The sequence below is a fragment of the Melanaphis sacchari genome, unplaced genomic scaffold, assembly GCF_002803265.2.
Source record: "Melanaphis sacchari strain LSU unplaced genomic scaffold, SCAv2.0 Contig110_pilon_pilon, whole genome shotgun sequence".
NCBI lineage: Eukaryota > Metazoa > Arthropoda > Insecta > Hemiptera > Aphididae > Melanaphis > Melanaphis sacchari.
Genome location: NW_020270425.1, coordinates 677797 through 697926, shown reverse-complemented (window position 1 = coordinate 697926; position 20130 = coordinate 677797). Strand labels below are relative to the sequence as shown.

General features: G+C 24.5%; 1 protein-coding gene across 2 annotated transcripts in view; it reads right to left on the bottom strand.

Moving 5' to 3' along the window:
- The window catches only part of LOC112603744 (RNA pseudouridylate synthase domain-containing protein 2-like), a 397666-nt gene extending 382201 nt beyond the window's left edge, over window positions 1-15465 (bottom strand). Inside the window, exon 1 of one of the 2 annotated variants that reach the window (XM_025352469.1) lies at window positions 14985-15465. The gene's annotated coding sequence lies outside the window, so the exon portion shown is untranslated. The remainder of the gene's footprint in view (window positions 1-14984) is intronic. The other variant, XM_025352470.1, reaches the window with a different exon arrangement.
- Window positions 15466-20130: the final 4665 nt, after the last annotated feature.

The following is a 20130-nucleotide window of genomic DNA, read 5'->3' as shown; positions in this document are numbered from 1 at the left end:
TACCTACATACCGAGTACAGCGTTTCATTTCTGACCGATAATATACCTACGTTAAGTTAACCCAACGTGCCGCACACCACGGTAACATTTTAAATCGAATGTCTTTTATAAAATTATGAATTTGTTTTATTTTTATATTTATTTTTTCATATACATTCCGGTTCTAGTTATAAATGTTTTAACAATTCTCAGTTTCATTAATTATTATAGAAACAACTACAAATTACAATGTATATCGAAAAATTGTTTGCAAACATTTTTAAATCGACAATATGTTTAAGATATTCAATACACATTGTATAACCACGTGTACCAGAAGTACTCATGTGTATCGTCAATTAGCTGATATTGATAAAACGCTCGCCGTTGCGTCGTATAAGTAGTTGCTCACCCGAATGCGTCTATTAGTTTACCTAACATCAAATATCTACTATTATAAAATAACTTAACGCGTACATTTTGTACATTGGTATACTATTTATTGACTATTGTTTCAAGTATAAGTGGAATCGTTCATTTTAGGTTGGTGTTAATCCCATCGTTAACTTTAACATCGTTTCGCATATTTTATCGAGTTTCAGCTGAATATAATAGGACACTGAGTAAAAATTAACAAAGTCTGACTTTGCTGTTTCATGTTTATAACAAACTTGAATTTGTTTTTCGTATAATTATGTGGTTACTAAACTTTTCTAGTTATAATTTATTGACATCGCCAGGGTTTTAAGGCAATATTAACTGATGTATTACTAATAAAATAATAATTAACTCTAAATCGAATAAGGAATCGAAAGAATTAAAAAGCTATTCTTATGGCCATGTAATAAGTATATGGATAAAATAAAAAACACATTTTGGAAAACTTTGTTATATCTTGAATATAATATTATACTATAATCTATATCATGTTTGATATAGATCATGTTGATTACTTAAGGTTTCGTTTGTTAAATATAGGATTCTATCAATAACAAAATACATTAATTTATATTAAATCATTACGTTAACGTAAAGTCAGTTAAACTTATACAATAATTATATTGTATAAAACATACGAGTATCGGACTAAAGGCAACCCCATAACGCGTTCGTAAATTGAGTTCTGTCTATTTCGCATTTTGATAAATTTATTATTGTTAATTTTGCTTATAATTATAAATATTAAAATAAACTATTATATAAATAATTTAACTTTTTGAAATAATTATGTTTGTAGAGACCTTGGTATAATTACGATTACTATTAAACAGGCATGATAAACTACACTAGACGATTTTAAATCAAGATTTATTTATATTATAATTTCGAAGTTCTAAAAATCATAATTAATCTAGGTCTAATTATATATTGTTTAACCATTTATAAAAACATAAATAATATGTACATACGAATTATATTACAAAACTATAAAACTGTTCAATCTTTCGTAGATTTGAATTCAAGAAATTTCCCTATGGATCGACAATTGCAGTCTACAACAAACAACAAGTCTTCTTTGATTTGTTATGCAGTAGTTATAAATTAATAATTACTAAATATTAATCAGCAATTTATTTATAGATTTATTCTATGTAAATTTATATTTCATAACTTTAATACTAAGAAAAGATGGTTAATATGATAACAGACTTGGAATACTTTTTCTTTTAGTCATTCTCAGTTAGGTGTTTTCTGCGACAAAACTTCCAAGAAATATCGAAAAATAATTACTACAAAAACTAACAAAATTATCGACTCATAAATATCGTAGTAATTATATTAATTCCATTATTGTAAGACTTAAAGCTCTTTTATTATACATATAGAAAACATCAACATTGATAAATTGTGTCATAACAAAATATTTATGATAAACCCAATACACCAATTTTCTCAAAATTTAACTGTTTTTATAATTTTTAAGAATTAACGAAAACTCGGTAAAACATTCCATGACTCACGAGGGGGAATTATTATAATTTTATGATTAAATAATATTATTGTTTTACTAACCACGAAAAATATTTATAGGGCCTCTCAATTACTTATTTTTAAATATTTTAATTTTAATTTACTAGGTTATTATGATTTGTGGACAAATCATGACAATACGTAATAAAATGTATAAATTAAAAATGTAACAAAATTTGGATAATAATTGTAAATAAATTTAAATCGAGAATTACTTATATTACATTTTGTCTGTGTTAATGTAATTTACTTTAATTAATACACAGTAATGGCATCTTATATGTTTAATATGAAACTAACGATATAAAACTAAAGAATACAATATCTAGAGAGACCAATTTTATAAAAATAAAAACAGGACAAACATTTTTTATTAATATGATAATTTTTATTTTTACATTATTACATTTAAGTTACAATTTATTGAAATAATAAAATAATAATTATAATATGTTGCTCTTTTTAAAATTGTTTTTATATTTTTTTAATACATTGGAATTATTTTACAAACATTATTTAATAATATAGAAATAACAGGATTAAAACTATACTATCTTTTAAAAACGGGATAAAAATAGTGTCTCGTTTGGAGTTTGTCAGGACAACGAAACATGATATTATCATGATGATCAAAAAAGAGACCGTTTGAAACGGGACGTATAGTCACCCTAACAATATTATATAATAATAAATTTATAATTGACCATAATTTTAGAACTTTAAATTGTTACAATTCCCGTAGATTTAGATAGCCAAGTCATATTTTTATTCAATAAAAAAAAAAGTATAATAACAATACAGTGATAGTGAATATTGATAATAATACAATTAAATGAACTGCATAATAGTGGAAACAAAACAATGTTCTTAAATTTAAAAATGTTATTATTTTAGGCCTAATTTTTCGTGAGCCTATTGTTGGCGATCCCTTTAATTCAACGGATTTAAGTGGTGGGTTAAAGAGGAACCGAATATAGCACTGCTACCTCCTTCTTATAAAAAACTCCATAGTGACATACCGACATAGTACGTTTTTATTTTTTTTGCATTGTTTTCCCTTGTATTCGATATTAACAGATTCATATTTCAATGAATTTTTAAATGTTTGTCTATCATAAACGTTGTATTTTCCTGAAATAACTATTTGTTCTATTAAGTTAGTTTATAAAACACTCTGTCTTTAGCCTCGTTTTGGCTACTGACATGCATTACTAATACCTAGCAAAATTAATATTGTAACTATTTTTAAAACTCATTATGTAAACACCATATTTTCATCTATATATATTATATTAAATTGTTATAGAGAAGCTGAGTTATACAAACAAGGAACTTAGGTATTATATAAAATAAAAATATTGTAAATCATCCTGCTGACTTATAAAAAAAAAATCAAGCTCTGCATCTATCACAATTATTGATTCAACCCTGACGCTAGTAAACTTTAATCATGCGTTCAAAAAACCTAATGAAATGCTATTCCACGATATTCTAATAAACTATTTCCAAATTATCTAAATATAACTCATAGTATGTACTTATACGACTTGTGTAACAAAATAAATCGTGACAAATTAAATATTGCACTTTCAAATACATAGGTACAACGCGCAAAACGAGCCATGCTGTCGACCGATACTATCTCATACATATACATAATATCAATTATTATTATACATAAATATTATTCACTTTTACGGGTCGGTTGGAATTTTTTCGATTGTGCATGACGTTGACATTTTTTATTCACTGTCGCTCGCACAGTTATATTGAATTTGCACAGACGATGGTAGCGAATACAAAACGCGAATAAAGAAAAATATCTGATTTGAGACGCAATGACTATCGCGGCGACAATATCTACCACTATCGTCTGTGCGGCCATGTACCAATAGCATAATATTATATAGCCAAAAGGTATTAGATACCTGTAACGTACATACGTTAAAGCTCGCCACAAAGCAAAAACTTTCTCCAGTATAGCACACGGTATCTTCGTCAAATTATTTTTGCTGACAGTCGACTTTCTAACAATTTTATATGTATATGCCTTCAGTAAAAATGTGTTTAAATATTAATTATTAATTACTATCGCGAAATAATAAACTGACATACATACACGTGAATAAGAATATTGAATAATAAAATTATCATTATGGATGATCGTTGAGATTTATTTTATTAGAGGGAAAAATTATTATTCAGTTCATTTGGATATACGGTAATAATAATTTAGTTAATATTAAAATTATATAGTATATTATACTATGTTACTGAGGTCATTTGAAGAACAATAATAAGAGATATATTTTCCCAACTAAAGGTTTTATTTTACACAGTAAATTTATGTCGATTTTCTTAGAGTAGGAGGTACACTGTTAAAAAAAAAATAAATAAAAATCCAACTAAAATAAAACAAAATAAATAAATGATTAAGTATGGCATACATCGTATTGACTTAGTTGGATTCGGTATCAAGTAGATAAACTATATAATAAAATAACAAAGTAAATATTCTAACTTTATAAAAAAAAAAATGTATACAAATATTTTATAATAGTAATTTCGTACCATAACGATATAAATCACACAGCTCTGAACAATTTTGTAATTAAAAATAAAATACTAACAAAGTTCGTATTTTAATTAAATTATGATTATGTATAGCTGTATAGGTATCGTCACTTCTCGATATTATAGTGAGTGTCATATTAGTTGTATTCTCAATGTGCAATTGTATTTCATAGTATTTGTTTATTGACATAATGTTAACAATCAAATGTTAAGTACTAGTCAAAAAAACTAATAGGCAATCATTTTAGAGTTGCTAACCAATAATATGTCTTTTTATAGTTAAAATCTCTTAAAAATCCCTAACTATGAAATATGTATTTATAAGTAATAAAAAACCTTACCCAGGTAACTAATATCATAAAAGTTTCCTGGGTTTTATACTTGATGGAGTTGTTAAAGTGCCTTTAAGCACTTATTTATTACTTATGTATAATTACTATTGTTTATTAATGTTACTTATTTACTTTACTTATTAATTAACTACAAAGTTAGCAATCATGTAAAATCAGTGGCGTAGCCGGGGGGACTGAATCTCCACCTCCCGAAATAGATGTTTTTTGGGCTAGGTAAGCTTTGTTAAGTAAATCACCTATATGTAAAAATTATCAACCTCCTCCCCGAAAAAAACCATGGCTATGCCATTATATTTTATATGTGTTAAATAAAAATTAGATTTTTTTTGGCCGTAATTTTTACTTCTTAAAACACATTTTTTTTATAAATTTTTAATTTAAGCCGCTAAAAATGTAAGTAGTTTAAATCATTCATTTATATTTTTAGTATATACTTTTTCACTTAAATAGAAATTTAAGTAATAAATTTAAAAGCAGATGAAGTCTAAGGTATATTATATAATACTGTATTGAAATTTATAAGAAAGTATAATTGTGGCATACAAAAAAAAAAAAAAAAATGACTAGAAATTATAAAATTGTTCTCGGCTATGTTATGCTTTATAACAATTGAAGGTTTAAAATATTAATATACATATATAAGCTATTGTTGTGTGTGACCAACTGTGGAGATATTTTCCTAGTGGACGTGTACTATTCGTAGACCCCCTAATATTTATTATCCGCAGTTTACCCATCACAACTAGAGTGGTGTATATATTATTTTAATTAATCCTTATACTTATGTATTAAATCTACATTTGTAATACTTGGGTAGCCCAAATATGAAATATGAATAGTTATAAATATCTCAGAATCCTAGTGTCTTAGTGATTTTGAATTTCAGCTACGACATCTCCCAATTAGCTTAAAATCGAAATCGATTTGAACAATCACTTTTACCCCCATTCCCTATCATCGTCATTTCCTGACAGAGTTAACAGTTGGGTCTTGGTCGTAGCCTCAGCTTACTAAAAGTTTGTAAAAATTTATAAGAATATAATGATAGATTTATATTAAAAATAAATATATACCGCCAGTATAGTGCATTAGGTTGTTATAGATTCTTGTGAAATAAAATATGTATTTAACAGAAATTTCCAAAATCATGCTACACTGATACGCGTGATATGCATGTATGCTTGTTCAAACACGCATAATATTGACCCGTAAATATTTTTGTAATGATAACTAATTACATTACTAGCATTAAAAAAATTAAAAATATATGTGTCTCTTATATTTACAAAGTATCTTTACATATTTTATATACATGTATTAATTGGTACAATATCAATATTTAACTTGAATGAGATTATATTGTGTAATTACATTTTTAAAATTGTATTTACTTTATAAATAATATTGTATTTACGTCGTCTCAATCGTTTAACTAGTTATATAATGTAAGTCATTAATGACACATGAAAAAAAAAATTAAAATAAAGTTCCTCGTCATATAGTTGTTTGTGCAAAATATAAAATGTTTTGTGAATATTGAATCATAATTTTATATTATCAAACATTTAAATTTGTTTATACTTAGAAATAACCACGAGTTAAATGTAATTAATAGTTAAACAGTAAATGATAAAATACGATTGCTTACGTATTTCAAAATGTAAACGACTCAAAACAAGTAATAATAAGTTTTTCTATAACTTTGAAAATATAGACCATAATATGTGTAATACGTATGTAAGCTTTTATAAAATCAAAAAACCTATCTAGATAAAACATTTGATATATTTATACAGATGGTTATGTTAATTTAAAGTTGACATTTTAATTATATATTATTATTGAAAGCAGAATAATTTTCAAAAAATTATTTTGTATAAGCGGAACAAAATGACAAATTATATCCAACAAATTACGACATTACAATATACACATTTTAAATTCCAATATAAATACGAAATCCTAAATTGTCTTTATCAACATTTTTATAAAAGCATTATGCTTTTAATTATAAAATCAAAGTTATGATATATGACTTCTTAAAAAAAATAATTATATTTGGTAATTTTTTTTATCAAACATTCATTATTTCAAAATTTATTAACGTTTTTTGAAAAAAATGTATATAATTTGAAAAACTCAAAAATATATGTTATCATTCAAAAGAATAAGAAACATAAAAAGCTATCAACGATAAAAAATATAATTTTATTTCCACTGAAAATTAAAAAAATATATTTTAAATAATAGATTGAATTAATAGATTTTGAATTATGAAATGTTGTTTGATAATAGAATCACTCTGTATACAAAAAAAAAAGAAATCACTCATGAAAATTAGTAAGTAATTATATGTTTTCATAAAAATATAATGTTAAAAATATTTCAAACTATATAAATAATACATAAATAAATACAAAAATTGATTTTTATATGTTCAATTTTTATTTTAAAAGTAAAATAAAAATTGAAATGGCAATTGTATCATAGCAATTAAATGTAAATAAATTTCAGTGCATGTACCCACCAATTAAAAGAAAAATTCTTAAGTTACCTAACCCTAATATTATTATTGCTATGTATAACTAATTAAGTGTTTAATTCTGTTTCATATAGGTACAAATTATATTAACTGTAACTATATGAAACAAGGTTCAAAAACTATTTCAACAATGTACAAATTTTAAAAATTATTCATAAAAATTACATTATAGTATTTAAATTAATTATACACAAGTATTACTCATAATAAAGTAATTAAAAATTAATCTGAGATTTGTTTTATCTTAAATTACCTGTTGTTTCACTATTTTTTTTATTTTTTAGCAAAAACGTTTTTTTTATTTTTTTTATATAATTTTACATAATTTTAAATAATTAGAGCCAGCATTTATTACTTGTGATACCTACTCTTATAATTTCACTTTTTTTAAACTATCCGTTAAATTTTCAATATACAGTTTTAGAAAAATTTTATTCTGCATTATATTATATCAAAAATATTTAAAGCACAATATAAGTTGTCATAAAAAAAACCCACTATCATAAAAATGTTAAACAACTAACTAAGATAATAAATGATTTTCAAGAAATGAAAAATTCCAATGTACATATAAATATTTTATAAAAATACATTAGATAGATTTAAAATATTTAATTTAAACAGGGACATAGGTATAGTATAAAATATTAGGTATATTTTATGATACACATGATATACATTTTACATTATAATTTATAATGCTTAAGTATTTTATACAATAAAATAAAATATAAAATATAAGCCTATAGAAATATTTTTAACATAGTAAAAAAGTACATTAGTGCAAATATTGGATTATGGTGATTAAGTGAATTAAAATGGAATTAATTAATACAATTTAAACCCTCTAAAAAGAGCGGATTTAAGTATTATGTACAATTACTAAAGAGTGTATACCTATTCCTTCTACAATTAATTATGAAAATAACGACATGTGTAAATTTAAGAACTCCATTTTGAACAAAATCAAACCTTAGTATAGAAAAACCTCATTGTAATCAGTTGTGATTTCAGGCAATAATTAGGAATGGAGACTTACCTTAGCCTCGTTAAACAAATATAAAATCAGCCTGGAAAAAAAATTTAATTTTTCATCTGAAGGCTTCATTAAAATAAAAAATAAAATAAACGGAAACCTCTCCACATAATATGTGAACCTTTCGATTTATGAATAGCTTCGTTTATATACAGCGGACTATTTTTTTAACTCTTTCATGGAAATGTATAAAAAGTAATATAAAACAGGGATCGGGGACAAAACACTTCTCGATCGCAGACGCTCTTAAAACAACAACAAATACGTGTACCTACTGTCTATATGAATTTGACCTAATTTACCTCACTATATTAGTGGTAAAGTAAAACAATTTACTAATAAACCGCAGTAAATTGTGCATAATATATTCATGCATATTAAACATATTAAATATCACCTGTATATTACACGGGGAGCTAATAAGTTAATATTGGAGGTCATTTTAATATATACGTTCATTGTAATCAAATGTTATAACAATTTTAAATTTTAAATTAATTATTTAAAAAGACGGTTTAATAACTTGCATATCAACAAATTTAACAGTTACACGAATGACCTCTGAAGATAACTATATATAAGTATACCTTTTATCTTTTAACATTGACGAGCTTTCACTGTTCACAGTTATATTTTATACATAAATATATGGAATAATAATTAAAAAATAATAAGGATATTTTATTATTGATTTTAATGGATGATTTTTATATATGAGTTTTTTAAAACAATATTATTTTTCGAATTGTTAATAAACTAGTTTTTTTTGTCTATATAGTAAAATTACAATTTTAATTCAAGATTTTTTTTTTCATTTTTTACACACAATTTTCACTGTATAAATAAATATACAAATATCAACGATCAAATGAAGTGTGATTTATAAATATATATGATATTTAAAAATATTAATAATTGCTGTTTATAATATAAGTACTACTCAATTATATTATTTTGTTATATATAATAACTATATTCAAACAAATATTGTGAAAATAATATTTATTTTTAAGTGAGTGGTTTCATTATTCAATACTATATTTATATGGAGAAAACAGAGAAAAGTTAATAGATAATAATTGAGGTATATGGAAAATGTTTAAAATTTCTGCGATGGTTAATATGAATATACCAAAAATAGGACAAGTGCATGTATTAATATTCTAGATTTCTCAATATTAAAGAACATAGCTAAATATAATATTTTAGTATGTTTACAATTTATAAATAAAATGATTCCTTTATATTTGTACTTATTATTAAGCATATATTGTATACGACTGGCAGTGTACAAACTATATCTATACGTCGTGTTAACAATATTGAATAAAGTACCACGATGTAGAGAGATAAAACCTCACGGAAGTCCACATCTCGTACAAATGCAGTGTACATATTGTAGACTAAGTTGTATAACAACAACACGTCATAATATACAGTATTCATTCATGTATATAGGTATTGGACTTAAGGGTTAAAGCATATAACCTACGCGTAGGGGTTTAATGGATATAAATTAGTATACAATATTATTGATTGCGACTGTACATAATATATATCCAGTATACTGTGTAATATATTATGTCCATATTATAATGGGCATCAAATTGTAATTTATACAAACGATTTGCTAAGTCCGAGCAAATTGTATGTTTTGCATTTGATCGACATAACTGAATTTCAAGAATTTGACCTATCCCCCCACAGCTATATTGCCAGATGCACAATACATATATAATTCGATATTTATAATAATTTTCAGCTGTATATATTGCGCTTTTCAAAACTATTCAGACATTCAAGATAATATATATTAAGTCTATACAGTATAATAAATATCGTCAATAAATTATTGATTTCATCCGGAATTCATCACACACATTTAAGTTGACTAATTTAAATTTGCGTTATTGTTTTGTTGCTTTTATTATTATATCATGACGATTTCGATATTATAAAATGAACTGAAAAATCTAGAGGGTTATACATGAAGTCGAGTTTTGAGACCTTTTTTTTTTTATTATATATATACGAGTTATAAATTTAACTCGGATGAATAGATAAATCAATGATCAAAGCACTCGTAAAAATAATTACCCAAATGTTTTTTTTTTTTTTAAGTCACTAAAATATTCTATTTAAGCAATGTAAACAAATTGTGATTAACTCAAATGTTTTGTGAATAACTTGAAGTTTCAATTTTATTGAAATTGATATCATTTTTAGCATTCTATGAAATAAGGATTTAAATACGCACGTCAAGCTGTTATCAACAAAATTATTTACTTTCATAAAATATTAAAATATTGATGGAAATACAAAATATACATATATACTTAAACACATTTTAGGGCTAGAACTATACATTTTTTTAGTTAAATAAGAGTATGTAATAATCCGTATTTTCTGACTAATAACTAAGAAAATTCACTCTCTATTTTAGAGCAAACTGATGAATGTATTGATTTTACAATGGTATGTGTATGGTTTTTTTGTGTCAATCATAAACTTTAAAGATAATAAAAATGCTTTCAATTTTTAACTTTATGAATGGTTTCTGGTAGCAAATTGAAACTAGTTAGTACTTTGAGGGCCAAAAATAAAAAATTCCCAGTACTTTTTAAAATAACGGTAAAAAATGAAAATAAAATAAATGAAAAACTGGAATTTTGGAAAAATAATAAACGATTTATAAGTTTTTTTAGACTACATTGAAAAACAATGTTCTACTGGAAAGTTAATTTAATTTTTTTTATGATTATTTAAAGTTCAAATTTTTACAACATTAAATATTTATTCGTAAAATAATCATTTCTTCGCTAATGATTTTTGTTATTTTGTATCAATTTAAAAACAAATAACTCGAAAGTTTTACGAAATGTTTAAATTATAATAATTTTCTATGAAAAGTGTAATTTTCAAAATATTTTGACTATTTTTAAGTTATTTATAAACAATTGAATTTTTCAACTTTTTAATTTTAAAACTATTAACAATTAATATTATGTAAAAATTATAAATTCATAGATTTAAATTAATTAAATTTTATAACTAGTTATATGTAGGGGTTAATCTCCACCACACTAAACCCAATTCTGTACAATATAATAATAAAATAACAGTTTATCTAATAACAATACAATTTTAGTGTTTAAATATTATATTTTATTTATGTTATGTACTTTTTTTAATTTTATTTTTTCTCTAGTTCTTTCAACTCTGAGTCACCCATGTTTGATATGAATATATAAAGATATATACATATTATATTGTTTAAATTTATTTAATTCGAACTACATTATACAATGTTTATAATTTATATGAACTCTATAGTCAGGAGTATAACATTATATACCTATTCAATATATCATAAAAAAGTATTGTATCTGCAGTATTTTTTTTTTTTTACAGTAATTTAGAACATTATGATGAGAAATGTTAGGTATACATTTTGTGATCAATTAATTACAGATTTGACTCAGTGAAATTTGGACATTATTCAAAATATTTTCGTTTCACATCAATGTGTTTTGTTAATCTAAAATTTAAATTAGTTATAATACGATATATTCAGATTCGTAGGTATGCATAATATTTATTTTATTTTTGAAATTTAATCATTCTTTTTTTTTGCACTTCGATAATACAATTAAAATAGATATTTACATATAACATTAGATAACTAAATTATAATTATACCGTTTAAATATGTAAAAGATGAATAATATGTTTGCCGATATGATAATTATATTTATAGCTATGCATAGCTTTTCTATAATTTTTAGAATGTCTAGAATGTCCCGACAACAATATGTTGATGAAATTAAATTCCGTAACATTAAAAATTTTTACATAGTGTAACAACTCGTGTAAAAATTTGATAAAATATACCATAAAACTTTTAATTTCCAATTATCGAGTTCATTGAAATCAAAATAGTAATTGAATAGTAAAATAACTTGTGTATGCCCGCAGTGTAGTCATGTGTATATTATTCAAACTTACTGCCAAACGCATGTATTTTTAAACAGTATAGCCTGTATTAGCTGCTTTCACTTTACTTTTAAATTCAAATAACAAACAGACACGTATGGATGTTTATTAAAATCGCATTTTACTTAAGTATAGTTGTTTATGATATTTTTTAATTACGATCTTCAACATTTGTCTAAAAAAATTTTATAAAAATAATGCTTGCCAATATATTTAACCATGAAAAAAACTCTGCCAAACAAATATTTTTTATAGAAAATTGGATTAAGAAAATGTCTTGAATCTATTTATTGTTTTTTATTGTTATCCAAAATTATAAAATACATTATACTCGTACCTACTTAATATAAAATAATGGTATTTTAACTGGTATAAAATAATACCAGAAAAGTAGCTAAGATTCGTCGTGCTCCACAAGGAAATTAATCTACCTACATATTTTACAGTATGCTGAATAAAGATTTATCAAAATAAAATATATTATATATACTTTTAATCTGAAATTATTGAATGAATAATGAGATTTTCTAGTAAAATGTTGTAATCATTAATATAAATTAACTGCTTAATAATTTTATAATAACACATATTAAGTACTAATTTTAAAATTTCCCATTATAAATTATAAATTACACATTGTACAGCAATAAAAGATATATCTATTAGGTATATTAAATATTATTTTATTATTTCTTATATGAGTTATATTCATGCTTTAACCTATGATTATTAATATACAAATATTACATAATTGCCGGCAATTTAAAACAAGAATTTTTTATGACAACTATACATAAAAATGCTTTATAAATAGCTTTTTACTTTTTATAAATATAAATATTATTAGCTAAGTGTATTACATTATTATGATTTTATAAGAATACCATATATTATCAGAAGGTAGGTTTTGAGCTCTTAAATTTTAAACGGAAGCCATTTATACACTTTCGCGGTTATATCATAACAATGGTGAGCATATTTCCTATTCTGAAAACACCCTTTGGAGTTTGGAAGGCATGTTATAAATTGTAGAATATGTATACAGTGCTAACCTGTATGTAGGTATAAGAAATTAGTTGTGAATGGTGTAATTCGAAACATAAAAATTATGTGAGTTATCAGCATGCTGATTTGCAAAAAAAAATATATGCGCTATAAATTGTATGCTAAATTGTGAATTGGCTTAATAATAAGTATACTTTTGAGTAAAATAATGCATTTTTCAACAATTGAAAATGTACATTCTTTTTTAAAAATTCTTCGTAAAATAGATTAAGATATGTGCATATTTGTAATATATTGATAAATATTTTATAGATCCTCGAACTTTTATACCTTATAAAAATATTTTTTTATGATCATTTAAAAAGTTTATGTAGCCATGTAGATATATCTAATATAAGCACAAGGTGCATAGTGAACTGAGATAAATCCACTTAATCGTTTTATTTTATTTTAATATTTTAAATAATGTCAATACTCAATATATAATATAGTAATATTATAGTAATAATATAACACTGACTTTCGCGTAAGCGAATAAAGCGTTATGACTATTATACGAGAGTGGCAGCACGTAAACCAGTCATCGTTTCCTGTAGGTGCTATTTGTTATAGTAATTATTTTTCAAACGATAATTGTGTGCTTAAATTATATTCATAATTTTTATTATATATATTTTTGTCCACAATTCATATTTTATAGTTTAACAATTATATGACAATACATATAATTATATGAGTCGATAGCGAAAAATTGTAAGTTTTTACTCTAGTATTAATTATTTGTACAATAATAATATGAACGCATTATTTTGTATTATAATTTATAAAAGTTACCAGTCGAAAACAGTCATAGCTATAATAATACTATGTACAGGTATTTTAAACCTCAGATTTTAAAATCGTATACCTGCATTAAAAAACTACGAGTACAATTTGTAATTATGTACATGTGGGTACTTATAAGTAATAATATTTTTTGTGTGAAATAAGTTAAGTGTAGTTATACACAAGTATGAAAAAAATTGTGTTATTTTTTTCTCTAAAGTTTGTATACATACAACATACAATTTATAAAGATATAGGTATAAAGTATAGACTATATTACGGAGGCAAGTACCAAACCAACTTGTAATTTAGCAGACAAAAAAAAGAAAAACGTTCGTTTTTGAGAATGGAAGAAAAAACTTTTAAATTAGTTTTACGTTCAGCGTAGGTTAGGCATGTTCTCGTGTATGAGAAAAAAACAAACACGCAAATGGGTCTGAGTGGTTCATTTGTAAGTGGTGAGTTTTGTGGTGGGGGGGGGGGGGGGTAACTTGGAAAATCGGAATGAGCCAAACTATTGTTGCAATTCAAACCGTGTCCGGGCCGTACATACGATTCGGGGGACGGGCCAAGGGATCTCGAGGACGGGTCGTAGTGTACGTTTATCATAATAGTAATTAGTTGTAACAAAAATAAAAATCATAATAACGGAGCGAATTTTAAGTGGGGACAACAACGATAAAAGGTATATATTAATAAAACTTACCTCGTATGCAATAGTGGATGATGGGGTGATGCTGCGTAGCAAGTTCCACTTTGGACAGTGCTCGGACTCTTCGGACTGACGTTTTCCCTCTTGATACCGTCGACGTTTATTATAACGTTTATACCGTTGGCCTACTCGCGATCAGGCTCTGCAGTGTTATCAAACTTTGAGTATAACTGTATATAATATTATTAGGTATATTGTAATGTACGCGTGACGGACTAAAAATAATATGATCCGTTTAGTCGCATTCGTATAATAACGTTAATCATAAAAATTATAGTAAAACGAGTCGAAATAAACGGAAGGAATACTACGGAAAAAAAAAAACGAATTTGTAACGAAAATGTTGACGACTGAAAATCGGACGAATCGCCCGCGCAAAACGACGACCGGCGTGCGTGCTCCCAACGGCGGACGTGCTGGGCGCGTGGCTGGACGCGGCAGACTGACGAGTGACGACGACGGCCGTACGATGTCTTTCGTAATGTTATAATTTTCGCGTGCCGACGCGGTGCGAGAGAGAGACGCGCGCGCCGAGAGACTCGTCGTCGTGTACCGCCGACCGGTGTTCGGCGCTGACGGCGGCGGCGATATTATAATACGATGCGCGCCGCCGAACCGGCTACGACGGCGCCGCCCTCAGGTTTATTACAGGAGTCTGGACGACCGAGACGCGAGCGTCCGTCTCAGAACGACGACCACTCTACGAGCCCGAAATATAATATTATAATAATATGCCTACATACGTTTTTATTATTAATAATATTTACAATTCGGATATTAAAAAATTATTCATTGCCGGCCGATTGTTAATACCGCGGGCACATATCAAAACCAAAGCACAATGTAGCAAAAGAATAATATTATTATGAACAATATAATTAGCACCGACATAATTAACGCTGTTAAAATATAAATGTGTAGATCAAATTCAAGTATAATTGTTTATTGACATTTTCAATAGTTAATTTAATTTTCATAAATTCTTATAAATTTTCAATTTTACTGCAGTTAACAATTAATTAGTTCTGATTTTATAACACTTGTATATTCTCGTTATTACTTGATTAATAAATTATGTTGTATGCTAACTATTAAAATATTATCTATACCTACTTGAATTCCAGTTGTTTATACTTATAATATTATTATACTAAATTGCTATTATATTTTACACTGACAACGTTTTAATTGCGGATAGTTAATTGATGATATTATTTTATTTTTATTTTTTTTTTATGATATTTTAGTGGCGATTTTTAAGTTATTTGATGTTTTACCAGTGATGTTATCTCGATATTTCTATAATACGTAATATACGACGATTGTGCTCTGGAAAAATAATACGCATACGTTTAAAAAAAACCTGAAAAAAACCTATGCGATGTGTATTTTTTTTTGCTCTTGGTTTCTTAATCGAAATTTCACAATTCGATGTCTTGATTTTTAATTAATGAAGTTTTATACATATTCGTATAATAAAACATTTTATGAATTATCTAATATGAGCTAAATGTTATGATTTAAATATGAAAAAAAAACCATTAAAATTTAATATTGTAATATATGATTTCGTGTGCTGTGCTATACACGTCCAAAATAGCAGATAACTTCCTAATATTTTTGCATCATAACTCATCGCGTACAGACTTGCCTAATTTATATTACCTCGCATACCGAATACACCTTATCATTAAATGAATCACTATAATATATTATGTGTTAAATTTTAATTTAATGATAAATCGTTGGACACAAAAATTTGATGTTTCTGGGAGAATATAGGTCTGTTAGCCAGTAGCCTAAAGTAATCGGGGAGAGGAATATAAAAAAAAACTGGAATTTTAACTTAAACAAATTTTTAAAAATATCAATTATCTTATTTTGTTGTAATTAAATAACTAATAAATGTAGATACTTTAAATTTTCGCTGTATGTTTATATTATTATTTCTGTATATGATAACATTTTAGAAATATTTTGAATATTTATAAATTATTTATAGACATTTAAAGTTTTTTTAACAACATTTATAAAAAAAAAAAATTGGAAAACGGTTTAAACGAAGATGACAGTAAAACTAAACATAATAGAGTTATTATATAATTAGTTCAATAATATCAACATTTTTATAAATAATGTTAATTTTTTTTTCGGTTATTTTAAAATGAACTGAGAATTATTGATTTTAACCTACAAAAATAACAACTAGATGATCCAATTTTCTACAAAAAACTTCAATAGAAGTTGATAATCAGTGCATTATTTTCTACAAGAAAAATTAGGCATAACATTTTTATACATTCACGTGCATAAAAATTTAAATTAAAATCACACTTCAGAATAAAGTGTGTAGATTCGTCACTCCATTTAGAATTTATAACTAAATTCAGAGTTTATATACTTGATTAAAGTGTCTCTCGATGCTTTTTTCTATTTTTTTCTTATAAACAATTTACTTATTGTCAAATATTCTACCTTTACTGATTGTAAATTTATGTAGAATTTGGTAAGATGTATGCTGTCCTTCAAAAAAATTGTCTCTTACTAGTTATTACTAAATTAAAATTATTTGGTGTGAAATTGTGAAATGTTGAAGTTTCAAAACAAACTTATTTTTTAAACATTTTATTTTACACGTAAAAATATATTTTAAAAGTTTAATTGGTCCAGTTATATTTAACGACATATTTTATATTAAGACATTATTGTTTGTACTGCTATTTTTGGTTTGCTAAAAATTGGGCAGTAATCAATAAGATAAAAAATACCTGTAATATTCTCCTAAATATTATGAGAATGTATTATTTTCTATATTATAATTAATTTGAAACTATTAAGGTTATTATTATCTTTGATAATACAAATTTTTATTTTTTATCACAATACCAACTTAAAAAATTATAAAACAAGGAAAAAATTTAAATTTAACAAAACTTGTGGTAAACATGTATACTAGGTATAATATGTGGATATTTATATTTCAGTGAAATAAATTTAATTTGTAAGTGTGCGCGTTTGTCATAATATTAAAAATAACTCATTAAAAGTTTTTGCGTTTTCATTGTGATTAAAAGCTAACTTGTTCATGGTTACATATATTGTTGGTTAGCACGTCTAGGGTAAGTCAAACTAATTGACGTATCAGGGAGAAAATTGTCTCTACCTAAGTCTTGCATATTTGAAGTGGTAGTCATTATATTAAGTGTGTTAATGTTAATGGTAGATGAATATTGAATAGGTAATAGTAATAAAATCACGTCACATAATTTGTGTAATACTGGTAATCGATTTACTAATGTCGTGTAATTTTGTAAATGTCTCTATAAAGTATTATATACCTACACATTTTGTTTAAGTTATTTCATTGAAAATAATGATTCTGATAATATTTTTATGTCATTTATAAACTACACTTATTATCTTTATATTTTATCTAGTTTATTAACTATTTATTATTTATAAAAAATTTAATTAAATCAATATTTTTCTATTTTTGATTTAAAAACTTGAAGTTTTTTAACTTTAATAGGCTATTTATTAATCTTCCTAATGTTTTTATTAAAAAAAATATTTTTGAAATTATCATAAATAATTTTATAACTTTTAACGGTACTGACATGTTGTTGATTTAAAACATAAATTAAAAACTTTGTACTTATTTCACCATTATATTCATATTTTTTAACATTTTTTTTTTCGTGTATTAAATATTATTACTTTTATTTATTAAGTAAAATAAAATTAGAAAATAATTTCACTCAATTGTTTAAAAAAATGTTATCTAAGAATAATCAAAACTAAATGAGTAGATGGATATTTTTAGTAAAATATTAATTAATCGTAATAAAATAATCATTCATGTATACAAAAATAATATTATAGTATTATTAATATATATTGTTATACTTATGATTATAAATTATTATATCGCTCATAACTTATTTTGTTTACTATGTTTATAGTAAATTTAAGTTTAAAAGTTTAAGTAGTACGATTTTAAATCTTAGAAAAAAATAGATTAAGAAAAAATACAGTAGGTAATAATTATTAACGAATAGTAAGAATTTTATAAGTTCAATTTGAATTTTACGTTCACTCTAAATTAAATTGATAAATATGCATGTTATATAAATATTTAATATATATACAGTGTGATCACGATAAGTAGAAACATTCAATGACTATGTGCAGGCTTCATGTATTTCAATTTTGTTTTTTGACTAACTAATAAAGTAATAAACATTATTATATTATTAATATCATTATATTTAGTATAAACATTTTCAAATAATTAGACTATTTTTGTGACACTTAGTTTTGCGCATGTGCACAATAAATTTTTTTTTTTTAATGGTATGACCTATTTTTGACCACAAATTATTATTTTTTCTATTTTTAATGAATTTTTGTGGTTTAATTTTTTTTCTAAGTTAAAAAATGGCTGAATTATAGCAATTTTTAATTTTATGTTAATTGTAAGGGTTAACTGATTATTAAATAAGTAGTCAATAATAATAAATACGTAACAATGAAAATAAAAATAACTAATCTAATTTATGAAATATTATTTGTTTACCTATTGTGCTTATCTTTATTAAATCTATCTTAGTAATTATATCATAATTTATAAATAATATCATATGGGCAATTGGTAAAGATACTAAGGCATTAAAGAACTTCCACAGTCAATATTATAATCCATATAGTTACTTATTTATTTATTTTTTTATTATTTTTTTTGTTATAGTTTTTAAATCAAATTTAATACTTATTTATTAGTTATTATGAATAATAATCTAGAAAAAAGTTGACATGCTTTTTACATAATATTAGAAATGTCACAAAAATACACGTCTTTACAAAGAAACCTATATTATTTCTTATTCGAGTAACTATGATTTAAGATTTAACAATAAATTTGATTTTCTCATCAAATTAATTCTTTTTCATATTATAAATTCAGATAGGTAGCATTCAACACATAGTTTTTTTTTTTTTATATATAAGCTGGAAAAAAATTTAAGAGACACCGGTTCTTTTTCCAAACAAATAACAAATTTACCAATAACCAAGACGAGGAAATGCTATTGAAGAAGATATTGAGGAGCAAATCTAGCGTACGTAAAAGCAAATTCTAGGA